At 40.2% G+C, this 20,621-nt stretch overlaps 1 pseudogene; it reads left to right on the plus strand.

Moving 5' to 3' along the window:
* Positions 1–317: 317 nt before the first annotated feature.
* LOC139015767 (protein Mdm4-like) lies at positions 318–15,535 on the plus strand (annotated as a pseudogene).
* Positions 15,536–20,621: the final 5,086 nt, after the last annotated feature.

A 20,621-nucleotide genomic window follows, 5' to 3' on the forward strand; every position in this document is an offset into this window, starting at 1 on the left:
ATGATGATGATGATGATGATGATGATGATGATGGAACATGAGGGGGAGGGGTTAGGAGAAGACTGGATTAAGAACAAGTTTTAAAATGGAAAAAGCTTCAAGAAGATATAGTTATGGTTTTAGACTGGTTGTTTTCCCCCAAAAAAGAAAACTGTAAAAATGAAGAAATCTGATAAATACTGAAAATAAAGAGATGGGAAACAGGAGGTTTATAATGGGTCTGGTGAGTGAAAGGTTGTGCAGTGGGAACAAAAGGGGGAGCAAATGCAAGGATCTTCAAAGAAGTAAAGGCAACAAGAGTTGGAGTCTGATGGGACATGAGCAGCACAGGAGAAAGGGTGACTCATGATGATAAAGTTGAGATGGAGGGTCCTGAAGAACGGTAGAGACATTTTTTTATTTTTTTAAAAAATTGAAAATTGTACTAATGAGAAAGGTGGTCACTCCAGGCCTTTCCTGTAGGTCAGCAGAAAAGTTGCAAGTCCTTTTATTTGTTCATCCTCAACTGAGGATATTTTTTCCATTGATTTTTAGAAAGAGTGAAAGGGAGGAGAGCGGGGGAGAAAGAGAGAAAGAGAAAAATCGGCAAGAGAGACGCATCGATTGGTTGTCCCCTGCATGCATCCTGACTGAGGCTAGGGATGGGACCTGCAACCCAGGTACGTGCCCTTGGCTCAGAATCGAACCTGCAACCCTTCGATGTGCGGGCTGACACTCCAACCACTGAGCCACACCCGCCAGGGCAAAAGTCCTTTTAAAATATAACAGAATTTCCATTTTCTTCAGGTATTCAAATGCAATCAAATTACTTCAGCCTACAGACTGTGAGCTCTCAGACACCTGAGAAGGTAATGCTATATTTTTTCAGGATAGCACAACACATGGACACAGTTTCTCAAGCCAGAATGGGTGTGGTCTTTATTTGCACTTGGCCTTTCTTTTTGTTAAATTTGTAGCCTTGGTTTAATGAATGCAGAAGGATAATGGTTCAGAATGGTAATGACATGATTGGTATCTTGATTGACTCTTTGTATTCCCGTGAACATGCCTATATTATATCAGAGACAAATAGTATTATAAGCATGTGATCATGCACTCGAATATTCTCCTGTGCATGTTAAAGGCTGCCCTTGGTATTCACTGTAATATACTTCCCCCTAAAAGCGCACGTTCTGGGGAGGAGAGAGTGGTATTTGCTGCCAGCATCTACCTGGCACCTCCAGTCCCAGCTCCAGTGACCTTTCCTCTTGCACCTCCTGGGTTTCTCGCTAACCTCCTCCCTGTCTGGCACTTTCTTTGCTCCTAGGTTTTGTAAGTAGGAGAGAAGATTCCATTATTTATGTGGTTGGCAAGAGAAAAATAGCAATTCTTATCCGTGATGAAAAACTCCTCAGATGAGGGAGTTGTGAACACTGCATTACTTGGCTCAGAGTCATAGAAGGCTGAGAAGGTGGGGCTAAGTATCATATTTTATTTATTTATTTATTTAATCCTCACCCAAGGATATTATTTTTCCATTGATTTTTAGAGAGAGAGGGAAAGAGGGGAAAACAGGGAGAAATATTGATGTGAGAGAAACACATTGATTGGTTGCCTCTTGCACTCTCCCTGACCAAGGCCCAGGCTGGGGAGGAGCCTGCAACCAAGGTACGTGCCCTGGTCCAGAATAGAACCTGGGACCCTTTGGTCCGCAGGCCAACGCTCTATCCACTGAGTCAAACCGGCCAGGGCTCGGCATCATGTTTTCAATTGCGAAGCAGAATCTGCTGTACTTGGCTTGCAGTCCATTAATAAGGGTCTGCAGCTCCCACTTCAGTACCCAAAGGGGGAAGCCTAAGGAGCCAGGAGAGTGTGTCGTGTAGTAAGCTCTGCTTGTAGACAGCTCCTGAAAGGGAACGTTCTTGGCACTTCTCATGCTAGGCATTTTGATTCGTTTTTATATATTTTTTCCAACATAAAAGCAGTATCAGTTTCAGTCTTAATTCTCTTTCAAGCCTACCATGGATGTTCAAAATCCACTAAATATTAAAACAGCCTCAAGTAACTTCAAAGTTTCTACTTCCACCTTTCTCTCTTCAAATCACACACAGTCGCTATGTTATACCTATCACTATGTTGCTTTAAAACCTTATAATTGGAAAGACTAGAGCTCCAGAAAATCTGGGAAGTTATTAAGCAAAACTGTCCCAAGAGTTATTGTTTCATGGGTACAGGTTTCACTGTGGGATGATGGGAAAGCTCTGGAAATGAATAGTGGTGATGATTGCACAGCAGTGTGAATATGCTGACCTCCACTGAATTGTCCACTTAAAAATGGTTAAAATGGTACATTTTATGTCGGGCATAGTTTACCAAAATTTTAAAGAAAGTCAGGCCAGTGGTTGCCTGAAGAAGGAAGTATGGGTGTGTGTTCAGAAGGGCCTGGCATTGTTCTATTTTTGCTCTAGTGATTACATGTCTATTCAGTAATTATTATACTTACCTTTGACTTATATTTCAGGGTATAATTGTGTTATATTTCCCAATAAAAAGATTAATTAAAAAGTAAAAAACAAAACTATCCCCAGTGGTAAGAATTATGGGGCCTTGGGAAGTCCGTTCTCCTGCGCTGGGCCTCATTTTTTATTTTTAATGTGATAGGAATGACTTAGACTAAAAGATCTTGGAAGCCTTTCTACTGCCAACATCCTGTAATTGTACACAATAACTGCTTGTGAATGAAATAACTACAAGGACCAAAAGTCCTAGGCGTATCATTTATTTTGACTGGGTTTTCCTTCACAGAAATTGAAAAATCAAGGGAGGGGGGAAACCTTGGAGCAATAAAACCCACTGACTAATATGAATAAACATAGGTGGTATAAAATACAGCCTGGGTGAAGTTGACTGCTCTAAGATACAAACATGAAGAGAAAGGATTGTTTGTCACTTAATCTAAGGTAGGAGGGAACAGAGAGTGCCACAAGAGGTGGGGTGGGATAGAGAAATGTGAGGCAGGCACAACTGAGTTGGAGAGATAGGAAAGGTCTTTTACCATCTTGAGGAGGAAGGGGCTGGCACCCATGTTTGCTCTCATCTCTGCCAAATACAGGCTCTCCAGTGGCAGCTCTGTTTCTACACAAAACCACATTCTTCCCCATAAATCTTTATTTTCCAGATCCACCCCCAAAGCCTCAATGGGCAACTACACCTAACTGTTGCCTTCCTTATGTGTTCCCTTTTCCCAATAGCCTCCTCATCCTCAAGGCCCACCTCCTCCAGGGCTTAGTGAGTCACCCTGTCCCTTTCCTTGGGTTTCCATGACATACTGTCTCCTGGTTCTCTCCCTCCTTCTCTGTCCCTTCCTCTTTACTTCTCCATTAACTCCTCTTTTTGTCCCACATTTAAATGTGCTACAGTATCTAATATTCCAAAAGCTCAACAAAGGGGTTGGTAAATCATGGCCTGTAGCCCATCGACAGTTTTTATAAATAAAGTTTTATTGAAACACAGCCACACTCATTCACTTATTCATTCTCTATGGCTGCTTTTGTGCTACCACAGTAGGGTTGAGTAATTGCCACACAGACCAAATGACCCACAAAGCCTGTAATATATACTATCTGGCCCTTTACACAAAAATTTTGCCATCCCTTCCTCCAATGAATTAAGCTGTTGATATTTCTTTTGGATAATTGCCTTTGTTAAGTCTGTATTTTATTTCTCCAACTTGAGGACCAGGACTGTGTCTAATATGCTTTTGTGTTCTTCCAGAGCCCATCTCACTGCCTTGCACCTTATTAGAATCTCAGTAAATAATGATTAATTAATTAATGATTAATGAGTGAATCATTGAGATTGCAAAACTACCAGCATTTTCGCTGTTGTTGAAATAAAATAGTATGAGGTAGAGCGATACTTTCTCCTGGATTTCCACTGGAGGCATGTCTGCCTCTCACCTTTCCATCCTCCCAAGGCATCAGGATAGTACAGTGGTTGGGCACTGATTCACAGGGCAGAAAACATGGGCTTTGCATCCTGTCCCTGTCTCCTTCCAGCCCTGTGACCTTAACACACACACAAACAATTTCAAAAGTGGACATACAGAATGCCAAGAGACATGAAAACATGCTCAAAGTCACTAATCACCCAAAAAATACAAATCAAAATGACAATGAGGTACCATCTCACACTTGTTAGAATGGCTATCATCAACAAATTAACCAACAAGTGCTGGAGAGAATGTGAAGAAAAAGGAACCCTCCTACACTGCTGGTGGGGATGCAGACTGGTGCAGCCACTGTGGAAAACAGGATGAAGTTTCCTCAAAAAATTAAAAATGGAACTCCCATTTGACCCAGTAATTTTACTTATAGGACTATATCCCACGAAATCAGAAATACCAATCAGAAAGAACATATGCACCCCTATGTACATAGCAGCAAAATTTACAATAGCTAAGATTTGGAAACAGCCTAAGGGCCTATCAGCAGATGAATGGATTAAAAAACTTTGGTACATCTACACAATGGAATACTATACTGCTGTAAAAAAGAAGGAAGTCTTACCATTTGCAACAGCATGGATGGAACTGGAGAGCATTATGCTAAGTGAAATAAGCCAGTCAATGAAAGAAAAATACCACATGATCTCACTCATTTATGGATAATAAAGACCATTATAAACTGATGAACAAAAATAGATACAGAGGCAGAGCAGCATGGAACAGACTGTCAAACTACAGCGGGAAGGCTGGGGAGGGTTGGGGGGCGGGAGGGAGGGGTAAGAGATCAACCGAAGGACTTGTATTGGTATGCATGCATATAAGCATAACCAATGGACATAAGACACTGGAGGGTAGGGGAGGCTGGGGGAATGTCAAGGCAGGGGGAAGGAGACATATGTAATACTCTTTGTAATACTTTAAGCAATAAAAATAAAAATAAAAAACAAAAAAACCACCAAGGGCAAACCTGAAGGAAAATTAAGTCCCTAAAAGCCAATGGAATGGGAAAAGAGAGTGGCACAGTATTTTACTTTGATGATAGCATTATTTAACAAAGTTCATCACTGCCACCTTTATAGTAATCTACCAAGCACCTGCTCGATGGCTTTTTTTTTCTATCATAATTACATTTTTTATTTAACAAAATGTCTTGAAAGTATTGTTCAATATAATTATGGTTGTCATTGAATCAGTGTTTTCACTTTTTAAAACTAGTTATTGTGCTAATGTTAATAAGTATATGCCAATAAAGGCCACTAACAATAAAATAAGTAACCAAAAGTGTTAACTTTTAAAGGATAATTTATAAAATGTTAATATTTACATTGAAAAAATATATAGCTTTTGATGCCTTTAAAACTTGGCCTAAATGTTAAATAATAATATAATAATTTCTAGTTCAAATATGTCCTGTGTTTGAAATTCATGATCAATGTTTTTTTGGTTAACTACCTATGGATGTTGATATCAGGAGAGAAATATTTCTTCCATTATAAAAGGTTCCTCAGTTTTTGCTATTGCTGTTGTTATATCAAATAACTTCACATCTACATGTCCTGATTTATAGAATACAAGATGGAAAAAATCTCACTGATGTAACCAGTATGTGATTAACAGGCCTGGGAATTAACCCAGCCAGGAAAAAAAAAAAAAAAGACAACATAGTTTTCATTTGTCAACCCCCTTAACAGCAAATGGCAGGGGCAATTACTTCTATTCTTTTACTAGCCCAACGTGAATTTACACTCATTAGAGGGTTGAGTGTGCAATGCCTCACAGGTGCTCTTTTGTAATGTGAGAATATTAATTAAGCCGTTGTACAATATCCAGTCACTAATTAGTATTTAGCTGCACTAGTTCATGTCACAGAGTCTTTATGTGTTGCTGTTTTTCCTGCTCAGCCAGCCTCCTTGGCTTGGCAGTGTTCTGCATTTGCCTTTGCCTTGTGTGTTTGTAACCATTTCTCTGGTGTAGATTATTCTCCGGCCTTCACAGAACCTCAGCGGCACAGTGGGTATTATTTTGACTCCATTGAAATTCTGTTACAAAATTTTCTCTCCACCTCCTCACCGCCCACTATTTTCACATTGATCCCAATGAAATCTTGCCAACATTCTAGTTTCCTGGGAAACTTTATGAAGACTTTTCTTTTTTCCTGAACTACATCATCTTGCAGAAATAATCATAATGTTAATAGATGGGTCTGTTATCATAGGGAAAATATACAGAATGGTTTAATTCATAGGAAAGAATGTAATTGTACAACAGTGTTTTAATTAGAACATTTTACTTCCCATGGTAGAGTAGTTAGAGATCAGGCATATAAAGAAGTATAATTCCTTTAGGATTATTCCTTCATCATTTAGGCTATCCCCATATGCTCTGGGCAACTGACCAATTGGAATGATTCCAGGCTCTGAAAAGCTACTAGGCCCCAAATACTTCTCTGACCCATGTTCAGAAGAACCACTCTTTAAGGATTTCCTAATAAAGATTTTGTTTTAGGATTAGTAGCTCATCTATTGGGACTAGTTAAACCTACTACCATTCACAGTTACCTAATAGAGAACAGAAACTAAAGGAATGGGAACTCATAACAGGTTATTTTTCGATGGAAAGGACAAACTGGGAGAAATGATAGAGAAAAGTCAAGCAGACATTTGATGGTTCAAAGCTCATCAAAGGAAAGGAGAAGTAGAAAGGTGTTAGGGAATGTTGCACAGTTTTCCATAAAGATATATTTATTTATCATTATTTTACAAGGTTCTTAATTGTCTAGTTACTTATGGTCCATTAAATCTTTTGGTGTCAGCTATGTAAAGCAATGGCTTTCCACATTTTTATTTTAGTGACCAACATCTTTTCAAAGAAAAGTTACACATATTCCCAGTCAGAAAACCAAATAAAAAGAGAGCTCTTCTGATTGAACAAGGGTTGGAGCATCAGAGGATTGCTCTTACCCACAGCACCTGGGCAACTGACCAATTGGTCACACTTACATGGTTTAATTCATAGGAAAGAATGTAATTGTACAACAGTGTTTTAATTAGAACATTTAGAGCATTAGAATTAAACCATTTGTACCCCACTGCCCCCAGCAATCCCTGAGGCAGCAGTGTGACTAAAGGCTGAGTACTCATAATCCTTTGAAACAAGAGATATTTATTCAGTAGATTCATGATTGAAACCGCCATTTAGGGAAGAATAATCACTCTTCATTAAAGTTGGCAAATTTGAGAAATTGCTGATACCCTCATTTCATTAATTCATTCACTCATTTTTTTCAACAAATATTATTGATAAACTAGAGGCCCAATACACGAAAATTCGTGCAAGAGTAGACCTTCCTTCCCCTAGCTGCCGGCACCAGCTTCCCACCGGCACCCGGAATCCGGGCTGGCTTCCCTCAGGCTGCCCGCAGACACCCGGGACCTGGGCTGGCTTCCCTCCGCCCCAGCTTGGTCAGGAAGGACATTCGGAAGACATCCAGTCTAATTAGCATATTACCCTTTTATTATTATAGATACCAAGTAACCTACTATGTACCAGATACTGTGATAATTTCTGGACATATAAGTGTGACCAATAGCCTGGCCGGCGTGGCTTAGTGTTTGAGCATCAATCTATGAACCAGAAAGTCCTGGTCAAGGTACATGCCTGGGTTGTGGGTTCAATTCCCAGTATGGGGCATGCAGGAGACAGTTGATCAATGATTATCTCTCTTCATTGATATTCCTCTCCCTCTCTTTCTCTCTCTCTCTTCCTCCCTTCCTCTCTGACATATATATATATATATATATATATATATATATATATATATATATTTTTTTTTTTTTTTTTTTTTTTTAAAGAGTGACCAATATAGGCATGGTCTGTGCCTCATGGAACTTACATTCTAATGAAGAGTCTGCGATGAGCTGCCACATGCACTCTTTGAACAAATCATTTTCCCAAGATGTTCTCCTTGTATCTAACCACACTTTGTTCAAAGCATATTTTTCCATAGATAATAGTCTTAGACATGTCTTATGACAACTTCCTCATACTATATATAAAGTTCAAAAGACTGTCTTGGTGAAGCTAATGCAGTGGAGAACAATGGAGTAAAGTGAGGAATCAGTAGTCAGATCAGACTAATGGTCTGGTTCTGGGGAGAGTTAGTTCTCAAAGAAAAAGGGCAACTCACTAGGTCAGACTCAGGAGGGAGAAATAGCACCAAGACTCAGGAGCAGAGGCCAGAACAGGAAGGAATTTTCTTGCATGTGTCATTTAAGTCCCTACCTGCAGCTGGCAATATCTCCTATATGCCCCTCATATACTAGTTAACTTCTGGGTGTCTCTCTACCTGCCAAGGAGAAAGCCCACATGGCAAAATGGAAAGATGTGTTGTGTGAAGATTTAAAGTCACAGCACGATGTGGAAGTAGGAAGTATGCAATAACTATGACAGTTATGGGGATGGAAGTGATGGTTTTGAGTCTGGACTAGAGATAAAGTCTTGGGTATCACCTATAAAGTGGTATGCTGAAGTTTCTGGTAAACAATGAAAATTCAAAGAAAGTGCATCAAGAGGGAAAATCAGATCAAAGATGAGCTCTGCTAATGCTCATGGACATCAGGATAGGAAAGGGAAATTGTGAAGAGGCAAATAGGCAGTATCATCATTAACAAAGGAAATCTACTCATGAGCACAATGGTGAAAGTTCTTTATTTAAGAACTTGGAAGTCCACTCTGAATCATATAAGTTTTTGTCTTCAGACATTCCAATAGTTTATTTGCTATGAGACTGAATGCTTTGCTAGAAAATTTGTCTGTAAAAAATATATAACTCTAAAAGACACCTCTGAAACTGTGCCCTGGCCACAAACAGTATTTTTAACTTGTTCCTCTGACCAGATACCTGTCTTATTTACACTATTCCTTTCAGTTATTTTTTATTCTTCAGCTATTTTAAAACATCATGTTTCCTTTCTGACATATCTACGTATTTCTAAATCTAAAATCATAGTTATTCTGTCCTCTGCATTGCAATGTAATTTTGTTCTATGTAAGAGGAAACAATAAACTCTCCCTGAATCCTCAGTTAGGCTTTAGTTGATTATCCTATAAGAGCTATTTGCAGCTTACTCTTAGGAATATTATACACAGTGATTTGTTTATATCATAAGATAAAACCCCTGAATCTTCAAAACTTCTCGTTCCCTCCTGCTTCTTTCAGGCCCAAATATTTAAGACAGCCTTCTGAAAAGCAGGCAAATCTCCGAGGTAAATCTTCAAATAATGCAAAAGTAATCTTTTGCCTTAAAGAAATAATGGGAAGCTGGTTCTTTGGCAGTTTTATAATGAAATTTTTTCATTGGCTTTCTCTTTAGCACTTTCTGAATGTCAATGCTATATTCATCTTTGAGGGAGGGCAAGAAGGTAACACTGAATCCTAGTAAGCCCAGAGGCACAGATTAGGGCCGTAAACTCAAGTCTCAGAATCTATAAACTCATAAAATGTAAGTCCACGACATATAGAGAAAAGAATAATAGTAAAGAAAGAGCCCAATTATTCTCAAGAAAATACACCTACAGGGAAGGGTCTTAAAAATTATTTAAGGCTTTACATGTGTCTACCTACTTATTCCTATTCAACTTGTATTTATTGACTATCGTGTTTCAGGTATTCTGACTAATGCTGCTAATATAAAGATAAATAAGTTCCATGCAGTGTAGATAATAGATAAAATAAACATGACATTTTCATAGAGAAAAGTAAATATGACACTATTGGTGTTGCAAAGTTCTAAAAGAATAGAACCATCAACTGGAATGGGGTATTGGAAGGGAGGTGTTTTTTTTTTCTAATACAAAAAAGCATTTAATGGGAGAGATCAGTCAAGAAGGTATAAACCCTGTATGGAATTCAGAAGGGCACAGTGGCAAGGCTATATTTAGTAATGGAGGCCTGGAGAGGATGGTACTCCTTCTTGGTGTGCCATTCTACCCAAAGAAGAGCATCTAAGAAATCCTTGGTTTAGCTTTAGCTTGTTGACAATTCTTCTATGTCAGTGTAGGGAAAACAATAGGGAAGACTGCTACACTGGCTATACTTCTCGCCACCATGGAAGCCTGGTTAGGGGTATGGAAGTGGCAGGAGTCATGGAGGGAAGTGGCCCCATTACATGCTGGTAACAAAAGGGGAGACATCATGAGTGGGTATGCATGGCCTTGGACTTTGAGAAAGCAGCTTGCAGAATGTCCAAAGGAAATGTACACATGGACCATCATCTGAGACTCAGAAGGAATATGGCTAAAGAGACATGGGAGGTTCTACAAAGCAAAATGCTGACGAGGCCATGAGAAATTATCTCAAGGAGAAAGGAAGTGGGGAGGCGGCATGGGTGCATTGGTGTTTTGATGGACCAGCCAGGACTTGTGATTTTGAAAGGCTGTGTGAAAAAGATGGAAGCTGGAGACAAGGTGGAGGGTGCCTAAAATGGGACAAGACACTAGTTTGACACATTAACAGTGACTCGTCCCCCAGAGAGTCCTTGTTACCTTCTGACCCGCCCCCATCAGCAAACTTGTTCTCTCAAGGGGGAATTGTCTCAGCACAAAACCAGAAGAAAACTTAGTCCACTTCTGGGGCCTGTTTTGTTGTAGAGCTTAGTCAAAATGAGGGATACCTTTAAATCCCATTCTGCCCCATGGCTATGCCAAGTTCAATTCTTTTTAAAATCAATTAAATCATTTCAGAAATCAAGGTTGCCCTTTTTTTTCTTGAATAAATAACTTTTCGACTATCCTCTTTTTTTCTCTAAGATAATGTTAACAGTAACAGATATGATTCATATTATTTTGAAACATTTTTACTACAAATGAATTTTTCATTGGAATGTGCATGCAATCCAGGAAACCACTTCCAACCCATTCCCAACAACAACCCTTTACACATACAAACACACGAGAACTCCATGGGCATGGTCCAGTGATTGCCACAAGGAAGGGAGGTGTTTAACCCTTTTATTAAGAGTCCTAGGGCAGAAAGGATAAGCTATGGAGACATCACCACCTATTGTCAACTTGTCTTAGGCATCTTTAGTGGGCAGGCCTTTCACCACACTTTATTAAACTCAAAATAGGTTAACTTCTAGACAAAAGAATTTTTCATAGAAATTTGGCAATCATTATATGGTGTCTTCCATTTTGCAACATATAGATTTTTATCTTCTGGAAAGGGGTTTAAAGACCTACTTTACAAGCATCATATATTGCTAATCCTGTTTGTTTCTTACAAGAAACAAAATTATAATTATATAAAATTGCATAATAGTTTTTCTAGAGTCTAGACTATTGGTCAAAGAATTAAATATAATTGGTTTATATCATTGGTCCCACCTGATGTCTTTATGCACAAAACAAAGCTTATGCACAATAATGGGGCATGGAGTGGATTTGTAATGGTTTGCATAATTATTATAAAAGAGAATTACTTTGTGGATAGATGGCAATGTGAAAAGAAGCTCCTAGTAGTATTTCAAAGGAATCTGTCCTATTAAAAAATTGCTTAACAATGAATGAAGACATGAAAAGCCTAAAGAATTGTAATAGCAAAAGCAAAATAAAGCTGGTGGGAATAAATAATATGCCAGATAGCAGAATCAAAATATTAAACTATCTCGATTGCTAAAGTGGGTTGAAATGAGTAACTGAGAATAGAAATATAAATTCCTACATCAGAGCAGAAAAAGGTCAGTTTTTTCAAATCCAGATCATGAGAAAAACACCGTAAGAGCAGGTCTCATGAAAAAATTTGGGGTGTTTATATTGACCAGAATGTCAACATACCAGATTAAAGGACCAAAAGAAGCAGTCAACCAAATCAGGACCACAAGGCATAGTTCATTAATCCTGTCTCTAAATTTAACAGTTATACAGAAAATTTTATGCAGATTAAACATAAAAATGTATCATGGCTAAAGACGTTACATTATAAATAGCACAAAGAAATGAGGAAATATTCTAGCTCTCAGAAACTACAATCTCATTCAGCAAAAAAGTAAGTCTTTGCAAAAAGAGGGAAGTTCCCACATGTGTAATTATTTCACTTTCATCTTTCTTGCCCATATTAGTCAGCTCAGCTGCCTTAACAAAATACCGTAGATTGAGTGTTTTAAACAGTGGACATTTATTTCTCAAAGTTATAGAGACTGAGAAGTCCAGATCAACATGCCAACAAGCTAGGTTTTATCATGAATTCTCTTCTCTTGGTTAGTAGGCAGCCTTCATCTGGCCGTGTGCTCACATGGCCTCTGAGTGTGCACACAGAAAAAGAAAGAGGCAGGAGGGAAGGGATGGAGAGAGGAAGGGGAAGAGGGAGGGAAGGAGGGAGAAATCTTCTTCTTGTAAAACCATCAAATTTATCTAGGGACCCACCCTTACAACCTCTTTTAACCTTAATTACTTCCATATGGACCTTATCTCCAGATACAGCCACATTGGGGGCTAGGGCCTTATCTTAGTCTGCCCAGGGCATTATAACAAAACTAGAGGCCCGTTGCATGAAATTCGTGCATTCTGGGGAGTCCCTGAGCCCAGCCTGTGCCCTCTTGCAGTCTGGGAGACCTTGGGGGATGTCCGACTGATGGCTTAGGCCCCCCCCAGTCAGACATTCTTAGTGCTGCCGCGGAGGCGGGAGAGGCTCCCGCCACCACTGCTGCACTTGCCAGCCGCAAGCCTGGCTTCTGGTTAAGTGGTGCTCTCCCTGTGGGAGCTCACTGACCATCAGGGGGCAGCTCCTGCATTGAGCATCTGCCCCCTGGTGGTCAGTGCACATCATAGCTACTGGTCAGACCCTTAGGCTTTTATATCAAAATTCGTGCATGGGTAGGATCCCTAGGCCTGGCTGGCAATCAGGGCTGATCAGATTCTCTGCCTCCCGGCCTCCCCGCCCTCTCCTTCCTTCACTCCCTCAGCGCCCTGCTGCCACTGGTCACCTGCCATGTTTTGCGCAGCCCCCTGGTGGTCAGCGCACGTCATAGCGAACAATCGAACTCCCAGTAGAACTCCCGAGGGGATAATTTGCATATTAGCCTTTTATTATATAGGATTAGTAGTAATAAGTTGTGCTACACATCCTTTCTATTAGCTTATGTGTGTACATACATACATTTGTTTTCTTCAGAGACCCAGTTTGTTAAAAACATTTCCCAGCCCACCACTGGGCAAACAAGTAGAAATGAAAGATGGAGAAGAGCTGAAGGGACAGTATTTAAGCCCCTGGATCCAACTGTGTTTATAGCGGCTGGGTCTACCCTGTGTTTTCCAGTTAAACACATGGACCAGTAAAGTCCTTTCATTTGTGGTTGCCTAAAGCTAACTTGAATTGATTTTCTCTCACTTTCCTCTAAGAGTCCTGACTCATACTACATGTCATAGGCATGTTCAGGGAACTGAATTTTGGTTAAGCCCTGAGAAAGAAGTTTCTGCAAATCCAAAGACACAGCCCTTCACTTTCAGGATCAAATCAGATTTTAAGTAGTGGAAGCAACGAGCTCTATTTGGAAGCTCTGTCTTTTTTTTTTTTTTTTTAATTCTTTATTGTTTAAATGGAAGCTCTGTCTTTTGCATTGTTAGCTTCCCCGCCTCTGCCCTCATGTGCCCTGTTAGTACCAGGATCCATTTCTGAGCCCAGTGCCCATTTTTCATCCAGTCCTGCAAATAAGTCTCTTCTGGTTCTTGTATCTAATTCACCGCTCTGGTGTCAGTACCTGTAGGACTGGCTCTGCCTTTTCCTTGGCAGATGCTCAGGGCCTGGCTGCTGGAGGACAGTGTCCTTGTGATGCTGGCCTACTGTATGGCCTTGGGAAACCCTTCTCTTGCCAATTTTCCAGATCAGCACTCCTGGCCCTTTCTTCTGTGAATTGTTCTCAGAAGCCATCTCCAATCTGTAATGTGCTCTTGAGACCATGCCCTGCCTGCCCCACTACACCCATCCCAGAGCCTGCTGCTCACTGGAGCCCACCTTGCTGGCCCTGCTCAGCCAGGACCTTCCTTGCAGAGCGGGCTGTCCCCAGGCCTCTGCTGCAGCCGGTCAAGCCAGGCCCTGAGAAACCCCTTCTCAGAACGGCAGTGCCGGCTGCCAACTTGTGGAGAAAAGAAAAACCACACACTGCAGTTTGGGTGACTGCTGTTCAATGTTGGCCTCGGTGTTCCCCTTGAATACCGAGGAAAAACACTGCTCTACCTGTGAGCATGAAGTGCCGAAGAGTCTGTAAATTTATCATTAAAAACAAATTACTTCTAGGTGGTGGTAGTTTGACATGTACTTAGTGATTCTACAGAATAAGGCTGTAGATCGTCTCCACCTGCCCATGTGTAACTTTTCCTTCACCTATTCCTGCACCTCCAGCTGTTCTTTTGAAATGTCAAAGCCACTACAGTCAAGGGTGGGAGAGAAGCATTTTACTAAAAACTCAAACAACCACAAAAACCTCAGTTCCCTAGTCCGCAAGACAAGAACCCTGTCCATCTCTCATCCTGGTTAGCGAATTCCTTTGCACAGTGGTACAGACACAGCCCAGCATCTTAATGGTGGGTCTCGTTCAATTGCATTTTACGTTTTGCTTGAGAAAAAAATTAATGTGAATGTTCACATTATGTTCAAGCAATTATAATGTGTCAACATCAGAAAGCCTGAACTGATGAGTTCAAAAGACTGAAAATTGGGTAATTTAAGCTGTTCCACTTGAGAGGACATAAGAGATGAAGCAAAATGGGACTAGTGAACAACCTTAGCCTGTTTGGAATTTTTCCAGACACTACAGAAAAAAAAAAGGCTGTGAAAAACAGATGTTGGGTGACTGACGTCCTCTTCCCCCCAGGCTTGGCATGGGAATGATTCCTGTCTGAACAACACTGGCACTTTTGCTCTGAGGATGAGGGACAGTGTACTGAGTGCAAGAAATTTAACACTCCAAGCAAGAGGCACTGTGTTTGTTGTTGGGCCTCAAGGAAAGATTGGTGTTCAGATTGTTCTAAGTTAACCTATTCTCTCTCCACATCTGATATCACTGCTGTAGGGGAAGAGAAGGAGCATGAAGGAATTGATGACCCTGATTGCTGAAGAACCAGCTCAGCTCCAGTTGTTAAAACTTAAAGATGTATAGAAGGGAAGGAAACCCCAAACTCTCTCATCCCTGCAACGCGGTGGAATGCTTGGATTTGGCACACAGGCCTGAAAGCCAAGCGATCATAGCAAGCAAGAGGAGAGCAGTCAGCTAACCTCTTGAAACAGAGAACAGTTCTAGAAAACATGGAGGATTGCTGGAATCTCCCGAAGCCATGTACTCTATGTGAGAAAAGACCAAGAGACAGGGACATTATTCGTGGGAGGACAAGCCATCTTGTCACTTGTTTTCACTGTACCAGAAATTAAAGAATGCTGGGGCTTCATGCCCTATTTGCAAGAAACAGATTCAGTTGGTTATGAAGGTTTTAATGGTCTATCAGTGGTCGACAAACTCATTAGTCAACAGAGCCAAATACCAACAGTACAACGATTGAAATTTCTTTTGAGAGCCAAATTTTTTAAACTTAAACTATATAGGTAGGTACATTGTTATTAACTTAATTAGGGTACTCTTAAGGCTTAGGAAGAGCCACACTCAAGGGGCCAAAGAGCTGCATGTGGCTCGCGAGCCGCAGTTTGCCAACCACGGGTCTCTGAATCAGTGAATTAAGGAAATATTAGCAGGGTCAGATCATGTATCAAAACATCAGTATTGGGTATCTCCACCCAGTGCGAATCATTGTATCTGTTCACTTATTCATGTAAACATTTTTATTCCAGGATATTTTTGTTTCAAAATTCACATGGTGGACAAAAATCGTGCACCTATGGATGAGGACAGTGGGTGGGGAGTGAGGGTGGAGGGTGGGGTGATCAATCATTTCTTTAGTTAATTTTAGTCCCTATTCTTATTTTCTGTTGGGGATTTTTATATTGTTAATTAAATTGCAGTTGACATTCAATATTGTGTTGGTTTAGATGTGCAGCATAGTGGTTGGACATCTGTATGGCTTGTGGGGTGCCCACCCCCATTGGTCTAGTGCCCACCTGACACCATGCAGGATGGGGAAGACAGAGAGAGAATGGATCTGAAGCAGGAAGTGGAGAATAACCTACACATAGATCTTTCTTCTGCACAGCCTTCTGCCCTCCTCCTGCCCAACTCTTTATCATTCTGTAGAGTCATTCATTGACAGTGTGGGTGGACAGAGAGAATTGGTAAACTAAGTCTTTCTGGGTTTTGTTATGCTCCCCATTTTAATGGGGGAAAATTATTGTAGGAAAACCTCAGTCAAAACAAGGACAACGGAAGTTTCAAGAGGTAACCTGGACAGTCTGGATCCAAATTTGGTGCCTTGTTTCTAAAGCATAAATATGGTTTGGCGTTTAGTTTGTAATGGAGTTTGGCCTTTGCAGGCAAAAGGTAATTGAGGTCAACAAATTGTTCCTAATTCTTTCCACTTCGCTCAATTGTGTGGGGCCCCACAATCTACAGGACCCAGCGGGGAGATGTCCTTACAAGCAGGAAGGTTTGTTCATCAACCCGGAAGTGGCTTCAAGTTTTTCTTCCTTTTAGAGAAGTTCAAAATGTCAAAGAACTCAGCTTGAAATGAACAAGCCCTGAGAGGTTTCACTTTCACATCAGAGTAACTATTTTATTCTATTATCTAGGCAATCGATACAGAAACCGCACTTTGCTGCTCTGGTATAAGAGTTCCTACTTTTTTAAGACTTGTAGCTCTACGTGTTTTTTTCATGTTTTCTGAGGGGCCAGGTTAAAGGAGACTATATTGTTATCCTGACCTGGAAAGGCCTAAATAAAAGTTTTTTAAAGTTTATTATATCTCTAACACATTTTTAATAAGTTTATAACATCCTGTTAAAAGTTAAAAGTTGTGCCCTGGCCAGTGTGGCCCAGTGGTTGAGTGTCATTCTAGGAACCAGGAGGTCACGGTTGGATTCCTGATCAGCTCACATGCCTGAGTTGCAGATTGATCCTCAGGGTGGGGTGTGCAGGAAGCTGACAGTCAATGATTTTCATCATTGCTGTTTCTAGATCTCTCTCTCTCTCTCCCCCTTTCTCTCTAAAATCAATAAAAATGTGTTTGTTTGTTTAAGTCGTGATTAAAAAAGTTTTATGTTCAAATATTGTTAGGAAATACTAACAATTTTTTTATTAAACAAAAATAAATGGGTTTTGTTACTATAGAAGTTCTCGTGCCCTTCATAGTCCCGTGTGAACAATGAATTTACACAAGGGGCTCACGGATTCCAATTTCCATGCTTTCTTGACCACGGAACCTTTGTGCCACACACATCTTGTAGACTAAAGTTTCATGGAATAACTTTTCGAAGCCCTGCCCTAACAGCAGATCACCAATCCCCTGTTTCTCTAATGATAATCAGTCAGCCTGGCAAGAAGAGTGGTGAGACGTTAGGTTTTTAGGAATAACTATGGGCTGATGGGAGCTTCTCTAATTGTAGAGTTAGGAGGAACACGTTTATTTTTTGTTTTACCATGTATGGGCTAAGTGATATCGAACAAATCAATATCTCTGATTCTCAATTTCCTCATCGCTAGGAGAGACTAACTATTCTTACCTCTCTAGGTCATTGAGAAGTTTTTGAAAACAGCCTTGCAGTTTTTGCAAAACATTAAACATATACCTACCACATGATGTAGCCATTCCCCTCCTAGGTATTTATTCAAAAGCAAGGGCGGCATATATCATACAGGAATTTTCATTGCAGCTTTATTTGTATTAACCAAAAAATGGAAACAATTAAGTCCTTTAACAAGCATTGGGTAAATTCTGATGAATTCATAAAATGGAATACTACTCAGTATCGAAAAGGAGTAAACTATTCATACACACAACATGAATAAATCTCAAAAACTTATGCCCAGTGAAAAAAGTCAGACAAGAGCCGTAGCCAGTTTGGCTCAGTGGGTAGAGCGTCGACCTGTGGACTGAAGGGTCCCAGGTTTGATTCCAGTCAAGGGCATGTACCTTGGTTGCAGGCACATCCCTAGTGGGAGGTGTGCAGGAGGCAGCTGATCGATGTTTCTCTCTCATCGATGTTTCTAACTCTATCTCTCTCCCTTCCTCTCTGTAAAAAATCAATAAAATATATATATTTTTAAAAGTCAGACAAGAAAAGCATACATACCACCTTGGATGGTGTGGCTCAGTTGGTTGGAGCATCATCCTCTATTCCAAAAGGTTGTGGGTTCAATCACCAGTCAGGGCACATACTGAAGGCAATCGATATTCCTCTCTCTCTCTCTCTCTCTCTCCCAACCCCTCTCTCTAAAATCAGTAAGCATATCCTCTGGTGAGGATTTTTTAAAAGCATATATACCATATGATTCCATTTATATAAAATTCAAGAAAATGTAAATTAATCTGTAGTGACAGAGAAAGGATTGTGGTTGCCTAGGGACCAAGGGGAAGAGAGTGGCAGGCTTGACAGGAGGGAGGATTTGTAGGAAGGGATGTGTAAACTCTTGAGGATGATAGCTACATTCACCACATTGTGCTGCATATAAAATTTGAGGTTGACAGCTTTTGCTTTAGTACTTTAAACACGTCACTCCACTGCCTTCTTGATTGCCTTTCTCCACTGAGAAAATGGCTGTCATCTTGACCTTTCTCTTCAGTACAGAACATGTCTGTTTCTGCCCTCTCTGGCAGCTTTAACATTTTTCCCTTTATTACTGGTTTTGAGCAATTTCACTATGATATGCCTTGGTGTCATTTTTTTTCCTTTGGGATTAAGTTTCATGGAGCCTTTTCTTGTGTTTAAGATTTATGGTTTTTATCAAATTTGGAAAAATTTTTAGCCATGATTTCTTCAAATATTTTATTATCCAACCCTCTCTCCTCTCACCTTCAAGAACTTCACTCACACCTATAACAGGCCACAGGGAATGATCCCACAGCTTACTGGTCGTTTGTTTAAAAACATTCCCTTTGTTTTATTTTGGGTAGTTTCTATTGCTATCACTTCAAGTTCAGTAATCTTTTCATCTGCAATATATCATCTGCGTTTAATATCATCCAGTGTATTTTTAATTTACCTCAGACATTGTAGTTTTTATGTGTAGAAGTCCGATTTGAATCTTTTTAAGTATTATCTTCTCTGCCTCTACTTAACTCCTCCAACATGGAGAATACAGATATAAAACTGTTGTGATGTGCTCATCTGATAGTTCTGACATCTATGTCAGTGAGTCGGCTGCGATTGGTTGACTTTTCTCCTCATCATGAGTCATAGTCTCCTGCTTCTTTATATGCCTGTTTGATGGATCCAGACATCTTGAATTTTGCTTTGTTGAATGCTGGATACTTTTATATTTTCATAAATGTCCTTGAGCTATATTCTGAGACAGTTAAGTTATTTGGAAACATTTTTATCTCTATTTTTGTTGTAGTTGTTTCTTTGGGATTTGTTAGGCAGGACAAGAGCTGTGTTTAGTCTAGGGCAGTGGTCGGCAAACCGCGGCTCGTGAGCCACATGCGGCTCTTTGGCCCCTTGAGTGTGGCTCTCCCACAAAATACCACGTGCGGGCGTGCATGTACAGTGCGATTGAAACTTCGTGGCCCATGTGCAGAAGTTGGTATTTTGTGGAAGAGCCACACTCAAGGGGCCAAAGAGCCGCATGTGGCTCGCGAGCCGCAATTTGCCGACCACTGGTCTAGGGGTAATTACTCTCTACTACTGAGTCAATGCCCTTCCCAGTTCTCCCTCCTCAACTCAGGGAATCTACCTACCAAGCTTCCCTTGGCTTCACCCTCCTTGCCCTGTGGCCGGGAATTCTCTCAAGGTCATTTCAAACAAAGCTTTTCTGTTTCCCATTTCTTAGGGGACACTATCCTTTGTTGTCTGATGTACAGTGTCTCCCTCCATCAGCCTTTCACTTAATTGTTCTAGCAATCATTGATGTTCAGCTCCTAGAGCCATTGCCTTATTAGGGGTTATAGAATAATGATATTTAAATCCTCTCATTTCTGCATTTGTTAGATGGAGTTATTTTAAAAAGGTATTTCACACACCATCTAGTTGTTACCTGACGGCCCAATTCATAAAGAAAAGGAAGAACAAACACTCTCTTCCAGTGGTTTTCAGCTTTCAGAATAATTAGTTGTTTCAGTAGCATCTTCTAAAGATACATAGTGAGTTTCTTTTTAAAATTATATTTAGGTTACCATTGTGAGGTTATGAAATTTAATATATTTGATGTGTTTTTAATATATTTAATTTTTTTAATGTTCAAGTTGTTCCATCTTTGGCCAAAGGGTGCCCCTTCAAGTCGGTTTCTATGTCCTCTGATATTACTTCAATAGCTTTTGATAGTTCTCTTGATTTCTGACAAAACACAATATCCTAGGTTCATCTTGTATATTTCCTGACCCAGACATGTAATGAATGATTTGTCTAGGTGAGCCTCATTCTTTTTTTTTTTTTTTAATATATTTTATTGATTTTTTACAGAGAGGAAGGGAGAGGGATAGAGAGTTAGAAACATCGATGAGAGAGAAGCATCGATCAGCTGCCTCCTGTACAACCCCTACTGGG

Source organism: Myotis yumanensis, unplaced genomic scaffold (assembly GCF_028538775.1).
Source record: "Myotis yumanensis isolate MYYU_CA2020_CCGP unplaced genomic scaffold, mMyoYum1.0.hap1 SCAF_8, whole genome shotgun sequence".
Lineage (NCBI taxonomy): Eukaryota > Metazoa > Chordata > Mammalia > Chiroptera > Vespertilionidae > Myotis > Myotis yumanensis.